The sequence below is a fragment of the Callithrix jacchus genome, chromosome 21 (genome assembly GCF_049354715.1).
Source record: "Callithrix jacchus isolate 240 chromosome 21, calJac240_pri, whole genome shotgun sequence".
Taxonomy (NCBI): domain Eukaryota; kingdom Metazoa; phylum Chordata; class Mammalia; order Primates; family Cebidae; genus Callithrix; species Callithrix jacchus.
Window position 1 is genome coordinate 31,327,093 of NC_133522.1, and position 20,806 is coordinate 31,347,898.

Consider the following 20,806-nt stretch of genomic DNA (forward strand, 5'->3'; position numbering starts at 1 on the left):
TCATTCTATTTAAAAGCCTAAGAAGAATAAAGTTAAAGCTTTAATTTAAATATTAACTAGCAAAATATACATAATTGCATATGTATATAACACATACATAAATACATATTTGTTGAATGTATATGCAAATACATAAGTATAATATATACATAAATACATATGTATACTGTAACATAAATACATATGTACAATATGTATTTACATATTATACATATATATTTATGTATTATGTAAATGCATGTGTATGATGTAATATACATAAATGCATATGTATAATAGTAAATGCATTACAATATATACATAAGTACATATGTATAATATATACATAACACACCATATTTAGGGAAACTAGAGTATGACAAGACATCTGAAGACATTCTGCACATCAACATGGTCTTAAAAACTAATTTTGAATGCAAAGAATATAAACAAGGAGATCTAAAATGTCAACTTCATTAGATAGCAATATTTAAATTAGGTGTTATTAAAAATGTAGAAGTACTATAAAATCAATTTTATTACCTAATTTAATATTTATGACTAAATAGTTGTGTTACTTGAGGGAGGTCAGTACTAGTCAGACTTTTATCCATGTCAGCTCATGAAAAACAATTAGTGCATTTTTATAGCCTCCTTCGTTTAAATCTGTCTAACAAACTTTTTAACCACAAATTTCTATACCAAAGAAATGCTACACAGCAGTTATATTCTGACATTATAATTTTGTTTTCAATGAAAATGAAACACACCAGTTTAGTCAAGATAAAATTTTCAGACATGTAACATTTATGAAATGAGCGTGAATTGTACATCCTACTTAGATGACTCCAAAACCTTTTTGTTTCTTGTGCTTGTGTAAATTGGGAGGGATAAAGAGGTAGCATATGCTATGACTTTTTGGTCTGTTGTATGCATGTAATATTGCAGCCAGAGCGGGGTGCAAAGGCTCAGCTCCCTCCCCGTGCTCGCCAAAAATGTAACTGGGGGATAGGAGCAGAGCTGCAGGGGCGTCCCAAAGATGCTTCCAGTGCTCCCATCAGATGTTTTCCCTGATGTGCCCAGGTTCTTGACCTCTCTTGTCCCAAGAATGAGGGACCGGGCCTTGGAGGCTCGGTGAGCTTACTGTTTGAATAAATGTTGTGGACCCAAAGAGTTTTGCAAAGAGCAATTTATTAGGCAGAGAGAGAGAAAGAGAGAGGAGAGAGAGCTACCATGCTGCCGCTGTGGTTTCCAAGGGAGGAATCCGTATAGATAAGGGGCAGTGGGCTTTTAACCTTGGAGTTATTCCCGCCCCATTCATGTTCTTGTTCAATGACAGGAGTTCTTTCAAACTTCCACTGGAGTGACTGATCTTTGACTTCGATTCTGGATTGGCTGCTCCGTCCACAACGAGGCCACTTCTCCCAGAGCTTTACCAGGCTTTTTGAACAAAGGAGCACACCTGGATTTTCCACCTTTTCTGCACTGGGAAAGTCAGACAAAGAACTCTAGGTTTCTGGATGGAGCGTGGATGGAGGCAAGGCACTGGGAAATACCTGCCTTTGAAACCACACTTCTTGTAGACTCCGTTTTCCTAATACAGTACCTCAATATTTCCATGATTTTCCAAAGTTTCAATGTTTAGTCCTTATTTTGCCCTAGGGGTGTTTTTCTGTAGTAAATCCCTATTTTAAAAAATGTATTTGAATGCAAAATAACCATTAAGCTCCAAAAAGCTGAAAAATTTGCAAAAATATCACAGAAAGAAGAAAAGTAAGAATGAATATATTAAACTTCATTACATTTTTTCTATTCTTTTATCTTTTTTTCCTAATTTTTTCTTCAACTCAGCAGTACAGAGAGATACATTTCAAGTACAAATTTATTTCTTTGATATCTTAGTCCACTAAGGCTGCTATAACAAAATACCTTACACTGGGTAATGTATAAACAGCTGATATTTATTGTTCATATATTAGGAGACTAGGAAGTTCAAGATTGAGGCACCAGCAGACTAAATGTCTGATGAGCATTTATTCCTCATAAATGTCACTTTTTATGTCTTCACATGGTAAAAGGGTGAATAAGCTCCCTGAGGTACTAATCACATCTCCAAAGGAGGCCCCACTGCTTCATATCACCACATGAGGTATTAGATTTCAACATATGAATTTGGGGACCCCTATGGCTGCTCTCAAGTGTTGGAGTTGAGTGCCTGTGGAGTTTCTAGGCTCAAGATGCAAACTGCTCGTGCCTCTACCCTTTCCATGTCTGCAGGGCAGCAGCCCCACTCTCATAGCAGTGTTCCAACCCCATATTCCTCTTCAGCATTGTCCTAGTGGAGGTTCTTTGCAAAGGCTCTGCCCCTGTGGCTGGGCACCCAGGCCTTCTCATACATCTTCTGGAATCTAGGTGGAAGCTGCCAAGCTTCCTTTACTCTTGCATTCTGTGTGCCTGAAGGCTTCACACATCATGTGGAAGCCACCAGGGTTTATAGTTTGCACCCTCTAGAGCCATGGCCTGACTTGTATTTGGGGCCCTTTGGGCCACGGCTGTGGTTAGAGCTAAAGTAGCCAGGATCTGAGAAGCAGTATCCTGAGGCTGCATAGAGTAGCAAGCCCTGGAAATCACTTTTTCCTGCTGAGCCTCTGGGCTTGTGAGGAGAGGGACTTTAATCAAAGATCCCTGAAATGCCTTCAAGGCCTTTTGCTCATTGTCTTGCATATTAGCACTTGGCTCTCATTTAGTCATGCAAATCTCTCTAGCAAGTGGTTGCTCATAAACCCACTTGCATTTCCCTCCTGAAAAAAAAAAAGCTTTTTCTTCCTCTGCTACATAGCTAAAATGCAAATTTTCCAAACTTTTACACTCTTCTTTCCTTTTAAATATAAGTTCCAATTTAAAATTATTCCTTTGTTCCTGTATCTGATCATAGGCTGTTAGAACCATGTCTTGAATGATTTGCTGCTTAGAAATTTTTTTTTTTTAATTTTTTATTGGATTATAGGTTTTGGGGTACATGAGCAGAGCATGCAAGACAGTTGCGTAGGTACACGCATGGCAGTGTGCTTTGCTTTTCTTCTCCCCTTCACCCACATTTGGCATTTCTCCCCAGGCTATCCCTCCCCACCTCCCCCTCCCACTGGCCCTCCCCTTTTCCCCCCAATAGACCCCAGTGTTTAGTACTCCCCTTTCTGTGTCCATGTGTTCTCATTTTTCATCACCCACCTATGAGTGAGAATATGCGGTGTTTCATTTTCTGTTCTTGTGTCAGTTTGCTGAGGATGACGTTCTCCAGATTCATCCATGTCCCTACAAACGACACAAACTCATCATTTCTGATTGCTGCATAATATTCCATGGTGTATATGTGCCACATTTTTCCAATCCAGTCTATTATCAATGGGCATTTGGGTTGATTCCAGGTCTTTGCTATTGTAAACAGTGCTGCAATGAACATTCGTGTACATGTGTCCTTATAGTAGAACGATTTATAGTCTTTTGGATATATACCCAGTAATGGGATTGCTGGGTCAAATGGAATTTCTATTTCTAAGGCCTTGAGGAATCGCCACACTGTCTTCCACAATGGTTGAAATAATTTACACTCCCACCAACAGTGTAAAAGTGTTCCTTTTTCTCCACATCCTCTCCAGCATCTGTTGTCTCCAGATTTTTTAATGATCGCCATTCTAACTGGCGTGAGATGGTATCTCAATGTGGTTTTGATTTGCATCTCTCTGATGACCAGTGACGATGAGCCTTTTTTCCTATGATTGTTGGCCTCATATATGTCTTCTTTCGTAAAGTATCTGTTCATATCCTTTGCCCACTTTTGAATGGGCTTGTTTGTTTTTTTCCTGTAAATCCGTTTGAATTCTTTGTAAATTCTGGATATCAGCCCTTTGTCAGATGGGTAGACTGCGAAAATTTTTTCCCATTCTGTTGGTTGCCGATCCACTCTAGTGACTGTTTCTTTTGCCGTGCAGAAGCTGTGGAGTTTCATTAGGTCCCATTTGTCTATTTTGGCTTTTGTTGCCAATGCTTTTGGTGTTTTGTTCATGAAGTCCTTGCCTACTCCTATGTCCTGGATAGTTTTGCCTAGATTTCCTTCTAGGGTTTTTATGGTGCCAGGTCTTATGTTTAAGTCTTTAATCCATCTGGAGTTAATTTTAGTGTAAGGTGTCAGGAAGGGGTCCAGTTTCTGCTTTCTGCACATGGCTAGCCAGTTTTCCCAACACCATTTGTTAAACATGGAATCCTTGCCCCATTGCTTGTTTTTGTCAGGTTTATCAAAGATTGTATAGTTGTATGTATGTTGTGTTGCCTCCGGTGCCTCTGTTTTGTTCCATTGGTCTATATCTCTGTTTTGGTACCAGTACCATGCTGTTTTGATTACTGTAGCCTTGTAGTATAGTTTGAAATCCGGTAGTGTGATGCCCCCCGCTGTGTTCTTTTTGCTTAGAATTGACTTGGCTATGCGGGCTCTCTTTTGGTTCCATATGAAGTTCATGGTGGTTTTTTCCAGTTCTGTGAAGAAAGTCAATGGTAGCTTGATGGGGATAACGTTGATTCTGTAAATTACTTTGGGCAGTATAGCCATTTTCACGATATTAATTCTTCCTAACCATGAACATGGAATGTTTCTCCATCTGTTTGTGTCCTCTCTGATTTCGCTGAGCAGTGGTTTGTAGTTCAAAGCCAAAATAGACAAATGGGACCTAATCAAACTCCACAGCTTCTGCACGGCAAAAGAAACAGTCACTAGAGTGGATCCGCAACCAACAGAATGGGAAAAAATTTTTGCAGTTTACCCATCGTACAAGGGGCTGATATCCAGAATTTACAAAGAACTCAAACGGATTTACAGGAAAAAAACAAACAAGCCCATTCAAAAGTGGGCAAAGGATATGAACAGACACTTTACGAAAGAAGACATATATGAGGCCAACAGTCATATGAAAAAATGCTCATCGTCACTGGTCATCAGAGAGATGCAAATCAAAACCACATTGAGATACCATCTCACGCCAGTTAGAATGGCGATCATTAAAAAATCTGGAGACAATAGATGCTGGAGAGGATGTGGAGAAAAAGGAACACTTTTACACTGTTGGTGGGAGTGTAAATTATTTCAACCATTGTGGAAGACAGTGTGGCGATTCCTCAAGGCCTTAGAAATAGAAATTCCATTTGACCCAGCAATCCCATTACTGGGTATATATCCAAAAGACTATAAATCGTTCTACTATAAGGACACATGTACACGAATGTTCATTGCAGCACTGTTTACAATAGCAAAGACCTGGAATCAACCCAAATGCCCATTGATAATAGACTGGATTGGAAAAATGTGGCACATATACACCATGGAATATTATGCAGCAATCAGAAACGATGAGTTTGTGTCGTTTGTAGGGACATGGATGAATCTGGAGAACGTCATCCTCAGCAAACTGACACAAGAACAGAAAATGAAACACTGCACATTCTCACTCATAGGTGGGTGATGAAAAATGAGAACACATGGACACAGAAAGGGGAGTACTAAACACTGGGGTCTATTGGGGGGGAAAGGGGAGGGCCAGTGGGAGGGGGAGGTGGGGAGGGATAGCCTGGGGAGAAATGCCAAATGTGGGTGAAGGGGAGAAGAAAAGCAAAGCACACTGCCATGTGTGTACCTACGCAACTGTCTTGCATGCTCTGCTCATGTACCCCAAAACCTAAAATCCAATTAAAAAAAAAAAAAAAGAATTAACAATAAACAACCCTGAGAAATAAAAAAAAAAAAAAAAAAGAATAATGGACAGTTAGACCATCGAAAGGCTCTGTAAGAAAACAGCCTCATTTGAGTCATGGCACCAAAAAATAAATTAAGTAAATAAATAAATAGAAAACAGAAAAAAAAAAAATCAAAGATCCCTGAAATGCCTTCAAGGCCTTTTGCTCATTGTCTTGCATATTAGCACTTGGCTCTCATTTAGTCATGCAAATCTCTCTAGCAAGTGGTTGCTCATAAACCCACTTGCATTTCCCTCCTGAAAAAAAAAAAGCTTTTTCTTCCTCTGCTACATAGCTAAAATGCAAATTTTCCAAACTTTTACACTCTTCTTTCCTTTTAAATATAAGTTCCAATTTTAAAGTATTCCTTTGTTCCTGTATCTGATCATAGGCTGTTAGAACCATGTCTTGAATGATTTGCTGCCTAGAAATTTATTCCATAAGGTCATCACTTTTACGTTCTACCTTCCACAAAGCCGTATGGAATGAACATTATTCCTCTAACTTCTTAGCTAGAGAGTAGCAAGAGTGACCTTAACTCTACTTCTGAATAAACTCTTTATTTCCATCTGAGATCTCATCAGCCTAGCATTCACTGTCCATATCTCTATCAGCATTTTGGTCCCAAACATTTAACCAGTCTCTAAGAAGTTCCAAACTTTCCCTCAACTTCCTGTCTTCCGAGCCCTCCAAGCTCTTCCAGCTTCTGCATATTATCCAGTTCCAAAGCTGATTCCACATTTTCAGCTATGTTTATAGCAATATCCCATTCCTTGGTACCAATTTTCTATGTTAGTCTGCAAGTGGTGCTCTAAAAGATTACCTAAGGCTGAATAATTTCTAAAGAAAAGAGGGTTATTTTGGCTTACTATTCTTCAGGCTGTACAAGAAGCATGGTGTGAGTATCGGCTCCTAGTGATGCCTCAGGAAGCTACAATCATGGCAGAAGGCAACAGAGAGCCAGTGTATCATATAGTAAGAGGAAGCAAGGGTGGAGGAGGTGCCATGGTCTCTTAAACAACCAGATCTTATGTGAACTAAGCAACAGCTTGCTTATGACTTAGCACCAGAGGATGATAAGTCATGAGGTACTGGCCCCATGATCAAATACTTCCCACCAGTCCCTACCACCAACACTGAAGGGCACATTTTAACATGACATCTGAAGGAGATGAACATCCAAACAATATCAAATAACCATAAAATTTATTATTTTAAAAATTCTTATAAATAAATTTGAGTACTCAAATCTGATTATAGAAATAAATTAAAGGAAAAATGCCATTCCAGATGGTGTTTAAACCCTACCTTTTGATTAAAACAGAACAAAAAGCAAGTACCAATTATTTTTACTACATCTCAGACAAAAAATCTTCTTAAACAGGTAGGAAATTTTTGTTTAATCATTTCTTTTGAAACTGGAGGAGGAAGATAATAAGATTCAATTGACTTTAATAAATGTTTTAAGTATGATGTTTTGCAAGCTTGTGATGACAGGCAGAGTGAGGTGGTACAATTTGAAGGTGATTACTTCAACTCAGCTTGAAGTCTTGTTTGTCTTATCAACGAAAGATTTTTTCAGGTTGTTTGATTTAACATCTTTATAATGACAAATATCTGATCCATAGATTGGTCATCTACCTATATACCTATTTTATATGCATTTGTTTGCTCAGGTATACTATGCAAGTATAATGATAAAATGAGAAAATAAAAATATGTTGAAGATAATAAGGAATATATATCAACATATGCCTAATTAGTTGCATTGATTGACCATTAAATTTAATTCTTGGCATTCTAACAAGATAACAAATGAACCATGATAGATTCTCTAATTGTCATTACCTGATGAAAAGCAATCTACTAATTCTTCAAGTGAGATTATTTTTTTCCTGGTTCAAAGTGATCCAGCCAATGTACTGATGTAATGGATAATGTATTACTAAGTAGAATGTTTGAGTTATATAATAATGGCTTATTGACAGAATATATCAACACAAAATTGATGTCACATCAAAGTGGGTTTGCTGCTAATTACTTACTATTATGAGATAAAAGTACAGGCATTTGATTTAAGAAAACTCATTTTGCAAGTGGATAGTTAAATAAAAGTAAATGTATTTACTTCAGTTTTTATTTAGAAATAAAACTGAAGATTTAATGTATAAAGTAACTTTCTTCAAGCAATCAATAATATTTATGACACCCACACATTAATAATTTTTTAATTTTCTGGGACTGTTTGCAATTTGTAATTACTCAACCTATCATGATGATATGAAATTCAATTCAATAAACATTCATGTAAAGCAGCATGATACTGATACAAAAACAGACACATATTTGAATGGAACAGGATAAAGAGCCCAGAAATAAAGTTGCGTACCTACAACTACCTGATCATCAACAAAGTCAACAACAATAAGCAATGCGGAAAGAACTCGCTGTTTAGGGAAAGGACTTCCTAAATAGGGCTGGGATAACTGACTAGCCATATGCAGAAGATTGAAACTGGACCCTTTCATTTCACCATATACAAACATTAAAACGTTAACTCAAGATGGATTAAAGACTTCAGTGGGAAATCTAAAACTACAAAAACCCTAGAAGAAAAGCTCTGAAATACCATTCTGGACATCAGCCTTGGCAAAGAATTTATGATTAAGTCCACGAATATAATTGCAACAAAAACAAACATTGACAAGTGCAACCTAATTAAACTAAAGAGCTTCTGCACAGCAAAAGAAACTATCAACAGAGTAAACAGCCAACCTACAGAATGGAAAAAAAATGTTCACAAACTATGCAACAGAAAAAGTTCTAATGTCTAGAATCTATAAAAACCTTTAACAATTCAACAAACAAAAGGGCAAATAACCCCAATAAAAATGGGCAAAGCATATAAACAGATATTTCTCAAAAGAAGACATGCATGCAGCCAACAAACATATGAAAATATGGTCATCATCACTAATAATTAGAGAAACGCAAATCAAAACCACAGTGTGATACGATCCCACACCAGTCAGAATGGCTCAGCATGGCTATATTAAAAAGTCAAAAAACAACAGCTGGGTTGTAGTGAAAAGGAATCACTTATACACTGCTGGTGGGAGTGTAAATTAGTTCCGTCACTATGGAAAGAAATTTGGAGATTTCATAAAGAATTGAAAACAGAACTGCCATTCAGCCCAGCAATCTCACTACTGAGTATATACCCAAAGGAAATTAAATTTTTTTACCAAAAGGCATGCAGTTGTGTGTTCACTGCAGAACTATTCACAATAGCAAAGACAGAGAATCAACCTAGAGGCCCATAAACCGTTGACTGGATAAAGAAAATGTTGTCCATGAAATCCTACAATAAAAAGGAAGGAAATCTTGTCTTTTGCAGCAACATAGATGCAGCTGTAAGCCATTGTTCTAAGAAAACTAACACAGGAACAGACAACCAAATACCACATGTTATCATCTACAAGTACTAATTAAACACTGAATACACACGAACACAAAGATGGGAATAGTTGACACTGGTAACTATTTGAGGGGGGAGAGTGGGAGGTGGGGACAAGTCGAAAAGCTACCAACCATTAACTATGCCCACAACCTGGATAAAGGGATCATTCATACACCAAACCTCAACAACACACAATTTACTTATGTAACAAGCCTTCACATGTAACCTCTGAACCTAAAATAGAAGTTGAAAGAAAAAAACAATCATTCAGGAATGAATACCTACATTTACCAGCTACTTTGCTGGGGTCTGAGGGTGTAAGAGTTTGGGCGCTATTCATTTTTCTCAAGTACGGAGCTAGCGTTGGGTTTCCCTCTGTGCGAAGACTCCCACTGCAGTGAATCTGTTGCTTCCAAAAGCAAAGTTTTAGTACTAAACTCACTGTGGCAGCACCCTGAGTGGAAATTTTAATGTGTCTTTTGTTTTGCAAAAATGTGTGAACACCTTCTAAGAGACTATGCTGCAGTGTATACGTCTTAGTCCATCCAGAATGCTTTAACAAAATACCATAATCAGAGTGAATTACGAATAACAGAAACCTATTTCTCAGTTCTGGAGACAAGAAAATTCAAGATCAAGGTGCCAGCAGATTCAGTGTCTGCTGAGGGTCTGCGTACTGATTGACAGCATCTTGACAGCATGCCCTCGTATGGTGAGAAAGGGCAGGGGATCTCCTGAGGTCTTTTTATAAGGTCAGCAATCCAATCCAAGAAGGCTCTGCTTTCATGACCTCAACACTTCCCAAAGATCCTACCTCCTATTACCCTTACCTTGAAGTTAGAATTCAAATTTACACATTTTGTAGAGGGCATAAGTATTCAGTTTGTAACAGTATGTTTCCAGTTCTTTTAATTTTATTTACAAGTAGGAAATATACTCATGAATATGCCAACTGACATTTCACATGTGACATTTACTACATACAGACTTCACATAGCTGTCCTCTTTCCTGAATGATTAAATTCATATTGTATTCAGGTGCACAGCCAGATATATCTGTCAATTCTCTCTCTCAAGAATTACTTGGTCTAAACTGGTTGTTTCAGTGTATCAGCATCAGTCATTCTTAATCCTCCCAAGATAACATTCAGAAGAATGAAATAAAAACAGAGTCTCTAATCCCTCTTTCTTTCATATCACTCTTTATGCAAGTAGGAAGATCAGCTTTGATAGTGGATTACTGGATGCCACATGTTCTCATTGGAACATCACAGATAGGATTTAGCATAAAATACATTTTCTAATGTGTAAACACCACCAGCTGAATCCATATTTCTCATGAATGTCCTGCCACATGGCTGTGTTTTTTTCTCATCATGCAGCCAGTTTTGTTATAATTCCCTTTTAGCACAGCTTCCAAGGACTTGCATCTGTCACTTGGAGCAGAGCATCATGAAGGTTCACCACTATCCTGGGCCACTGCAATGTAGTTGTATTGTTGCATTTACAGAGTTAGATGCCAGTAAAATATCTTTAAATGCCTTTAAGCTAGTTGGCTGCAACTTTCTTAGAGGCACTGCTATCAGCTCTTTTTGAGAGCTTACTCTAAGCCTCAAATTGACAGCTTGACCACATGAGTTTGTTAGAGGTAATGACCTGGTTCTCTGGGGTTGGATTTTGGCAGCTTTCCACCATTATAGCTGGGTGTAATCAAAATTGAATGGTAATCCCTAGTGATTCTCAAATTTCTCAAATTTGATGTATTTTGGCAACCCAAGGAAGATCTCTTGGATCCTCAAAGATTATCTGACTGAAGGCTAAAGAAGAACAGTTCACTTAGTATTACCATTTTAATATAATAATGTGAACTCAGATTCAAACATATCCAGATGTTTGCTGTACCAGTCCATCTAACCGGATGGATAACTTTGAGAGAGAGGCTTCCCATCATCTCAACTGAATTTAATTAAAATATTAAGTAAATATGAATTATCTTTATCCACCTATTTACTCATTAATACAAAAACATATAAAGTATGTGGATAAAATGTGAGTTGATGAGCCTTCATCTTTTAGGGATCATCATTGACTCAACTTTTGTCTGCCTTCAGTCAGAATGGCCTTACAATTACAAGCAACCATGGAGGTTCCAGTGCTTCATTTCAAAGCCAGACACTGTGTTAGCTATCTCATATGTGTTCAAAGATAAATCCAATGCACTCACTCTTCTTCAGAATTTCCTCCAGGAGAAGAGGAGACATGTCTATGAGGAGTAACAGCAATGGAATAATTCCTAAAACACAAAACATGAAAACAGGTCATTAGCATGCACGAACAAAATGTACTTCTGCCTTGATAGGACATAGAACATTCTTGAGGCAGGGGGTGATATGAGCTGAGTCATTCATTTATTCATTTCAATGTATGTATTATGAATGATATTTTTGTACCATGCATTTCCATTTTCTCTCATGTCCTTCCTTGAAGGATGAGGTTCATTTCTCTCCCCAGGGAAAGTAAGACTTCTGAAGCTCTTTGTACTATAGTCCCTTTCATCCCTTATCTGACCAAACACTTTCTCCAGCTAAGTTGTGTCGTCCAAGTAATTGGTCTACTATCTAGGAAAGGAGATTAGTGCAGGTAAGACACATGTGTTCCTACAGGGGGAGACCTGTACACTGTTTTTAAGGAAGGGTGTATGTCAGCCTTTACTGGGGAAGAGTGTGCTTCTTCTGCATGAACAGATGGTCTAGGGGAAGTCTGTAAATCAAGGTTGTCCTAGTGTATCAACCCAGATGTCTTCATTACATGACTAAGTTTGCATTTCTTAATCAGTGCCTTGACTTCACATAGGAGAACTGCCTTGGTCCTTCGTTGAGCTTTCTTTGAAGCTCTCATGTTTAATCATTAAGTTCTTTACTTGGTCTTCAGCTTTATCTGCTCTCTGGCTGTATTTAGGACTTGCTATGCTGATGGAAGCACTCTGGCTTTTAAATTTAATTTCTAATCACTGCTTAAGTAGTTTGGCTATCTTTCTTCAAAGCCTCAATTGCACTTAGCAACAGCCGCTTGCTTTCTGTATGCTTTATGTCAGTTGTTACCTCAGATTACTCATCATAGAGATAAACTGTACTTACTGCTGCATTCCTTTCAATAATACGCCAAATCATTTAACAGTGCTATCTTGTACAAGGTTCATTTTTGTTCAACTGACACAAGTTATGGAGGCCGAATGGTGAGCTAGCAGGTAATTAAGCTTCTGAGTTCTATATCTTCTTTCTCTGGCTAGTCATGGTGCCAGCTACTGCACTCTGGGGTCCCTGGGAAGCAAAATCTGAAAAGATTACCACGAAAGAATTCTACAGAGTCCTTGAAAACTTTAAAATAATAAAATGAGAATGACTGGACAGAAAGAAAAGCTAAACAGTGATGTGGTCCAAACAAAGGCCAAACCTACCAGGAGCTCTGAAGCTGTGATGGGCCTTCAGCCCTGCCTGCATTGTAATGAGAGAACTGGGATTTTATATTCCTGCATCTATCATCATTGAATGCAGGCTGTCACTTGGGTAAAGCGGCTGTCTTCAACATGGGGCATTTTTCAGAAAAGACTGTCATTTGAGGGCATTAAGCCAGTGACATTCTGAAAAGCTGAGAGCCTACATGTTTCAGTCCTAAAAAGGAGTATCTGTGGCACATCACAAAATCCACTCTGAAAATTCAGGTAGTTACTAGCCAGTAGTGCATACAGCTACTTTCAGTAAGACAAAATGATGGCATGCCAGAAGCTATGGCAGATGGCCATATGAGCCTCAGGCAATGGTCCAGGCTCCCTGTGGTTTTCAGGAAACTCAAAATTACTTGAATACTATGGACTGGGGCCATAAGCATTCTACACATGTTGGTAGGTCCAAAAAGGGCTGAGATCATTACAGAGATTGCTCAGTATTTAGCAGCAAGGAAATATCAGTGCAATTCCCTCTAACACTAACTACCTAGAATTAGTCGAAATTTCACAGGTCCTCCATGAGACCACCTGACTTCAGACACCAGCTGCATGCTCAGTGATCTCAGGGACATCCTCACTTCTAACCAACTGGCTACAAATATGAGGGTTCCTCTCAGGTTTGAAAATTCACTTGAATGGCTCATGGAACTCAGAAAAGTGCTATATTTATGATTACAGTTTCATTATAGGATGGAGGATGCAAAATCAAAACCTGTCAGAGAAAAAGCTCAAGGTGCTAAGTCTGGCTGAGTCTCAGACCCTAAGCTTCCAGTTATCCTCTTCTTGTGAAACCAGAAAGTGACACCCTCATGGCACATTAAAATGTAGTGATCCACAGAGCTCTGGCAATCACAGAAACTCTCCAAGTTAGGTGTTGAGTTTTTATTGAGGTTTCACTATGTAATTAATCATACACATGATTGACTGAGTCATTGGCCATGTCATTGAACTTGATCTCCTTCCCCCATAAACTCCTCAGAAGATCTGCAAGAAGAGAGTTAAAAACTCTTTGTTTGATAGCTTTGTTCAAGAGTTAAAAGCTGTGTTTGAAATACTAGCTTTGGTTCTAGGCACTATACTTAATTTATACAAATTGTTTAAGCCCTCTGGTTTAAAGACTCAACTGCGTGAATACAGCTACTATAAAATTTGAAGCATCATAGTGGCAGAATAAAGAGCAATGTGAAGAATTTTGTTAAGAGGAGTCCATTAACATAATAAAAATTTTATAAGTGCTAACTATGTAAGTCACTATACCACAAACCATAAACATTGTTTCTTGTCTTGAGACTTTCATATTCCTGAACACACATATGAAATTTAGCTTGGTTATGGCCTGCTAGAGAAAAGAATATGTGGGCATGGAAAAATCATCCATGAAATCCTAGATAGAATATTCAAGATGGCTGCAAATTGGAGAAAAAGCCAGTATATCAGTTCGTTGTGCCACTGCTATAAAGAAATACCTTAGACTGGGTACTCTATAAAGGAAAGCGATTTATTGACTCACGGTTTTGCAAGCTTAAAGGAAGCATGATATTGGCCATCTGCTCAGCATCTGGGGAGGTCTCAGGAAATTTACAATCATGGTGGAAGGCAAAGGGGAAGCAGGTCCATCTTATGTGGCTGGAGCAGGAGGAACAGAGAGAGGGGAGGTGCCACACACTTAACTAGATCTCACAAGAACCCACTCTATTGTCAAGACAATATCAAGGAGGATGGTGCTAAAGCATTCATTCATTAGAAACTGCACCCATGATTCAATCACCTCCTACCTGCCCCACCTCCAGCACTGGGGATTGCATCTCACCATGAGATATGGGTGGACACACAGATCCAAATCATATCATATCACAATAGTGACTTGTAAACTATTTCAAGTCATGTAATGAGCAATTAGAAAAAAAAATAAGGGTTAAGAAAGGCATAAAGGTCCAGGGGCTTCCAATAGGATTGGCAGTCATACAAGGAGAGGACAAAAGAGATTTTTTTCTTTCTCTATTCTTTGAGGACACAGTAAGAAGGTGGTCATCTGCAAGCCAGAAACAAAGACCTCATCAGAAACCAAGGCTGCCAGTCCTCGAGCTTGACTTTCAAGCTTCCAGAACAATGGGAAAATACATGTCTGTTGTTTAAATCTCCCAGACTATGCTATTTTGTTATTGTAGCCTGAGAAGAGTAACATAGCATCTAAACCTCAGACACCCTATAAGCCAGACAAAAGGACTGGACTAGCTGTTAAAGATAAGTGGAGATCACTTTTCATTCATTATGACTTACTTTAGGAAAAGAAAACTGTAATATTGTCCTTTAGTATTTTCTAGAAATAATAGATGCATCTCATTTTCAGGGTGTGGTGCAAAGGAAATTTCAGTTACCATTCACTGAAACATCTTTCAAAACGTTTTCTTAATAAAAGTTTTAAAATAAAATTTAAAATAAAATCATGAGGACTGACAATCATTTTCTCTTCCATTTTTGATTCAAACATTTCTGTTTAATCAGTAATTCCTTATTCAAATATTTTACCTGGATAGTTTAATGGCTATCTGATCACTTGAAATGCAAATTATACAGTTTTTAATCTTTGAATAAGATTTCAAGGATCAAACAAACAGTAGTTCTTGCTTCAAGGCATAAACTATTTTGACAGATTTATACTGGAAAGTCTATACTAAATAAGAAAAATATTTAAATAATTCAGATAATAATGCAAGCTATTAACTCTTAGAAAACTCTAAGTCTAATGGTTTAAATGTGTTAGAGTTAGCTAAGAAAACACACCAGAAATCTGCTAAGTAGATAATTCTATTGTGCCAACACTTATTAGTTTAATGCATCTATTTAAGAAGACCCTGAAGCTTTATAAAAGACATTTCATTTTGCATACTGTAGCTAACTGCCATTATGCAACTATTAAGTGGCCATTTTACTCCATGCATTTTATCTGATAATCATGAGTTATAATATTAAGCAGACAGTTATAATTGAGTTTATTATATGGCCTTCTCAGTTTCTTTCCTGTCATAAGAATCAAGAGTAACCAAAAGCCATAGTTTGACGTTTATTGTAACTAAAAAGTTTGCTTTATACCCTTCATTTTTATTCTTATTTTAACATGTGAAAAAAACTTGAGCTATTTTTAGGTTTATGATATTTCTGCTGTCAGAAGCATGACAAAATATTTAATAGCATAGTCAATGAAAATTTTTCAGCCATTCTATCAAGAAGTAATTTGCTAATTAAAAAATCTTAATGCTCATAAGTTGGCATAGCTAAAAACAAAAGCCAAAACAATGTAAGATAATACCAAACACATAATACAAAATATTGAAGTTGTTTTTGTAATGTTACAAAGAATACAAAAATAAAATTTGTGATTTTACCATTGATAGTGTTAATATTAAGACTGAAGCTATGTAACATATGAATTTTAAGCGTGCTACTAAGTATTTTTCTTTGTATTCTCTACACTTACATGAAATTTTAAAAATTGAATATTTTAGGAATGTAAAATAAGAATAGGGAGAAATTGAGAGCAGTTCAGAGAAAAAAATAACATTTGTGAAAAAGTTCTTGATATCAATGGTATAAATTTAATTTTACATCTATTATTTTACTTAATGAGAGATAGACTGTCTCGAATCCAATCTCAGTATTTTCTGATACTAGATATTAGCCCTGTGTTATGTAGTTTGTCATCACTCAAGTGAAAAGAGTAGGGGAAGCTGCCCCATGAAGCTGCAGTGAAGGCGGGACAAGCATGAATATGTAAGGCAGCTAGCAAAACTCATGCACACTAGTATCAAATAAGCACTTGCTACTTCTCAATCGTCATGAACACAAGTGAGTTATAAATATAAAATATATATGAGTGGGATGCTGGGACTCTAACACATTGGCATTTAAATAAGATTCGATTCATGAATATAACCAGAAAAAACTTACTAGGAATATTTATTTTTCTGAAAGAGAAATGCAATTATGACATTTTATCATGTATGATTATGTATACATTTATATAAATATATAATTAGATATGACACACATACACACTTGTATATCTGAAGTATAGAAAGGTCTACAATAAACTATGAGAAATCAGACATTCCAATGAAACAGAACAAACAAAAGACCTATGGATAAAAAACTATTGAAAAACATTAGAATGAAAAATTTGAATAAGTGTCTAAATGAATCCCATTAGTATCATATAAAATCTACCTTTGTTCTTTGTGCAGTCACTACTGTGTATACACTTCCTAACTAAAATTAATGTCAGCCATAGCATAGCATCTTTTTAGTCTCTTTTACTATTTTGAAAGAGGTACTGCAGATTACAAATTACCTTGAGCCCAGGTAAATTAGACAGTTCTTATGTTTTGAAGCAACAGCTTGAAAACCACTATTAAATTAAACAACCAGTGTCTAATAGCACAAATCCTTAGGTTTGAGGGAGATTGGGAGCAATAACTTCAAATATAAATCTACTACCAGCACTGAAGAGGTACAGTAAACAAAGAACATCTATATCTGTTCATCAGTTATTGATGACCATTTGATGCCGATTTTATGAGCAATAAGCCAGAAACATGGGTTCATATGATTCTTTTATTACACTTATATTACCTCATATGTCAAAGTCCACAAAACCTAATCTACTTTTTTCACTTTTATGGAAGTTATGATGAAAAATATAATGATAGATTGGAGGCAGATAGATTATTATTTTATAACTGCTCCTTCATGCTTAAAATGCGTTGTTACTCATGTAGTTGAGGATTCCTTCAGGCTTTATTTCCTTTTGAATATTTACATGATTCTTCTTTTACACAAATTCTGAAAAGAATATATCATATCTGTATTTTTTTGTCAAGAACAGCTGTTATCTTACTTGCTTTACCTGTAATGAATACTTTGAATATTTTAGCCCTATATACATTTCCCTTTTCTCACCCTTCTTTTATGTAGACAAATGTGATTGACCATCATGAGAAATAGTATTAGGCTAATGACAGGTTATAGGAAGGGTTATGACTGTGTATAACAGCTTTTTTTTTTTTTTTTTTTGAGACTGAGTCTTGCTCTGTTGCTCAGGCTGGAGTGCAGTGGCACCATCTCAGCTCACTGCAACTTTCGTGATTCGCCTGCCTCAACCTGCAATTCCTAGTAGAATTACAGGCACGCACCACCACACTCAGCTAATTTTTCTATTCTTACTAGAGATGGGATTTCACCATGTTGGTCAGGCTGGTCTTGAACTCTTGACCTCGTGATCCCCCTGCCTCAGCCTCTCAAAGTGCTAGGATTACAGGCATGAGCCACCACATTCAGCCCAACAACTTTATAGCACCAGTCTTCATACCTCTTGAAACATTGCTCATTATCTGTTTCATATTTTGAGTGGAACTGTGTGTTAAAATATTGTATACCAAATCCAAAACTTAAAAAGCACTTAAATTATTTTTCAAACAAGCCAGGAAAACAGATGTAATAATAGAGAGGGTCCCTTCTGCCACACCAACTCTAAGTAATGGCGCTAATGCTGGAGATAATTAATATTAGTTGATTTATACTTTATATCTTTGAATAGCATATTTTTAAAAACATGATTTAGAATAAGTTGTAGCTGAATCTCTGAAACTTTATTTCTTTTGTAAAATGAGAAGTGTTGGTATGTACCTCAAAGGACTAGCAACATTGAAACTCACTTGGAGCTTCTGAAAAATGAAGAATCTTACGAGACGATTTGAAATAACAATGACAGAGGCCGTTTTTAAATTAGTTGTAGACACCAAATCCCATATTCAGAAAGCTCAGAGAACACTAAGCAAACAAATACCAAAATATGTACATCCCTAGGAATATATTCAAACTACAGAAAACCAAAGACAAAAGACAAAGAGAAAATGTTGAATGATGGCATATAGGGTAGGGGAACTTACCTATAGAAGAACCAGAATAATAATTACAATAGGCTTCTCATAAAAACAAATAAACAAGCAAAAAATCTATGCAAGCAAGGAGTAGCAGAGTGAAGTATTTGAAGGTTTGAAAGAAAAAAATAACCAGCCTGGGATGCTATATCCAAGTGAAACTATTCTTGCAGGGTAAGGAAGATACAGTTTCTCAAACAACAAAAAGTTTAAAAACATACTACCAATATGACTGCTTTATATAATTTATTAACAGAAGCTTAATAAAAATGATATAGAAACAAATACATGGATCAAAAATTTGGATCTACATAAAGAAAGGGGAATACCAGGAACAAATACAGTTGAAATATATTTTTTATTTCTCTTACTCTAAAATGATCTATAAGACAATTGTTTGTTAAAGTAATAATTCTAAAAATACATTGGGTGATTATGACATATGTATAAATTACATAAATAACACCAGTGTTATAAGGATGGGAGAAAGAAATTGAGTCTATTCTGTAATGAGGTACCTGTAGTAAGCATGAAGAACAATAGTGTCATTTGAAGGTAACTTCCATTAGTTGGAAATGTAAATTGCAAAGTAGGGCAATCACAAAACAAGAGCAAACCAAACACAAGAAAAAAATGTTTAAAGAAGTATAGATGATATGAGAGGAGAGAACGTGGAATCATATAAAATGTTACATTAAAACCAGAGAAGACGCAAAGAAGAATATCCAACCAAATCAGTAATCAAGTCATATCTTTAACTACAAATGATCTAAGCACACCAATTAAAAGAGATTGAGTGGATTTTAAAAATTAATATCCAACTGTATTTTGTCTATATTAAACTTACTTTTAATATAAAAACAGATATGTTATAAGTAAAAAAATGTGCAACTGATTTGATAATGGAAAGAAAAAAGTAAAAAATGGGGAGCAATATACTTTGCTAACACGAATGAAAAGAAAGCTGGGAATAGCTATATTGATTTCAGAGAAAGCAGACTTCAAGAAAAAATTCTCATGAGTTACATAATAATATTGAAATTACATAATGATAAAGGAGCACATTATTAAAGGAGATGTAGTAATTGTTAAAATGTACATACCTTACAACACATCTTCCAAATATGGGAGGTAAAAGATCCTAGAACTTTTGGGAGGCTAAAGTGGGTGGATCACTTGAGGTCAGGAATTTGAAACCAGCCTGGCCAATGTGGTGAAACTTCATCTCTAGTAAAAATACAAAAATTACAAAATACAGAAATTAGCTTGGTGTACTGATGCATGCCTGTAATCCCAGCTACTTGGAAGACTGAGGCAGGAGAATCCCTTGAACCCATGAGGTGGAGGTTGAAGTGAGCTGAGATTGCACCACTGCACTCCAGTCTGGGTGACAGAGTGAGACTCCATCTCTAAATAAATAAGTAAATAAATAAATAATAAATAAAGATAGATAGATAGAATTCAAAAAGGAAATAGAAAAATCTACTACTGTAGTATAAAATATCAGCATTCCTTTTTTTTCTCAAATTGAGACATAGTAATTATTGATATTTATAGGGTACATAGCAATATTTTGATACCTCTGATGTACAATGAGCATATCATGGTAATTAGCATATCCATTGTCTCAAACATGTGGTATTTCTCTGTGTGGGGAACATTCAATAGACTCCTTCTAGCTATTTGAAACTGTTTAATATATTATTGTTAACTATAGTCTTCCTATAGTGCTAGAGAACACTAGAATTTATTACATCTGTCAAGCTGTAATAGAGCATTCCTCTTTCAAATCTGCAGATTAGAAAGGCAGAAAATCAGGAAGGATATACTTTATGTGGCTTGATTTAATTGGCATTTATAGAGCATTCTATTCAACAACATCAGAATATACATTCTTCTCAGGTTCACTTGAAACATCATTAACAAACCATATTCTGGGCAAAAATACAGCATTACAAATGCAAAAGAGTGAACATGATGCAAGGTAAGTTCTCAAACAATAATGAAATCAAACTAAAAGAACAACAGAAAGATCGCTGTGATATAGAAATTCATTTGGAGATTAAAAGCATACCGTTAAATAGCACACAGGTTAATGAAATCCAAAGATAAATTATTCTGAACTAAATGAAAATGGAAGTGAAA

The 20,806-nt window shown here is 36.3% G+C and overlaps 1 long non-coding RNA gene across 1 annotated transcript in view; it reads right to left on the reverse strand.

Moving 5' to 3' along the window:
- LOC128930391 (uncharacterized) overlaps window positions 1-20,806 on the reverse strand; it is a 66,690-nt gene that overhangs the window by 43,557 nt on the left and 2,327 nt on the right. The window contains exons 2-4 of the long non-coding RNA XR_013530567.1: window positions 19,765-19,888; window positions 14,236-14,351; window positions 11,445-11,513 (exon numbers count right to left, since the gene is read on the reverse strand). This is a non-coding gene — a long non-coding RNA (uncharacterized LOC128930391). The remainder of the gene's footprint in view (window positions 1-11,444; window positions 11,514-14,235; window positions 14,352-19,764; window positions 19,889-20,806) is intronic.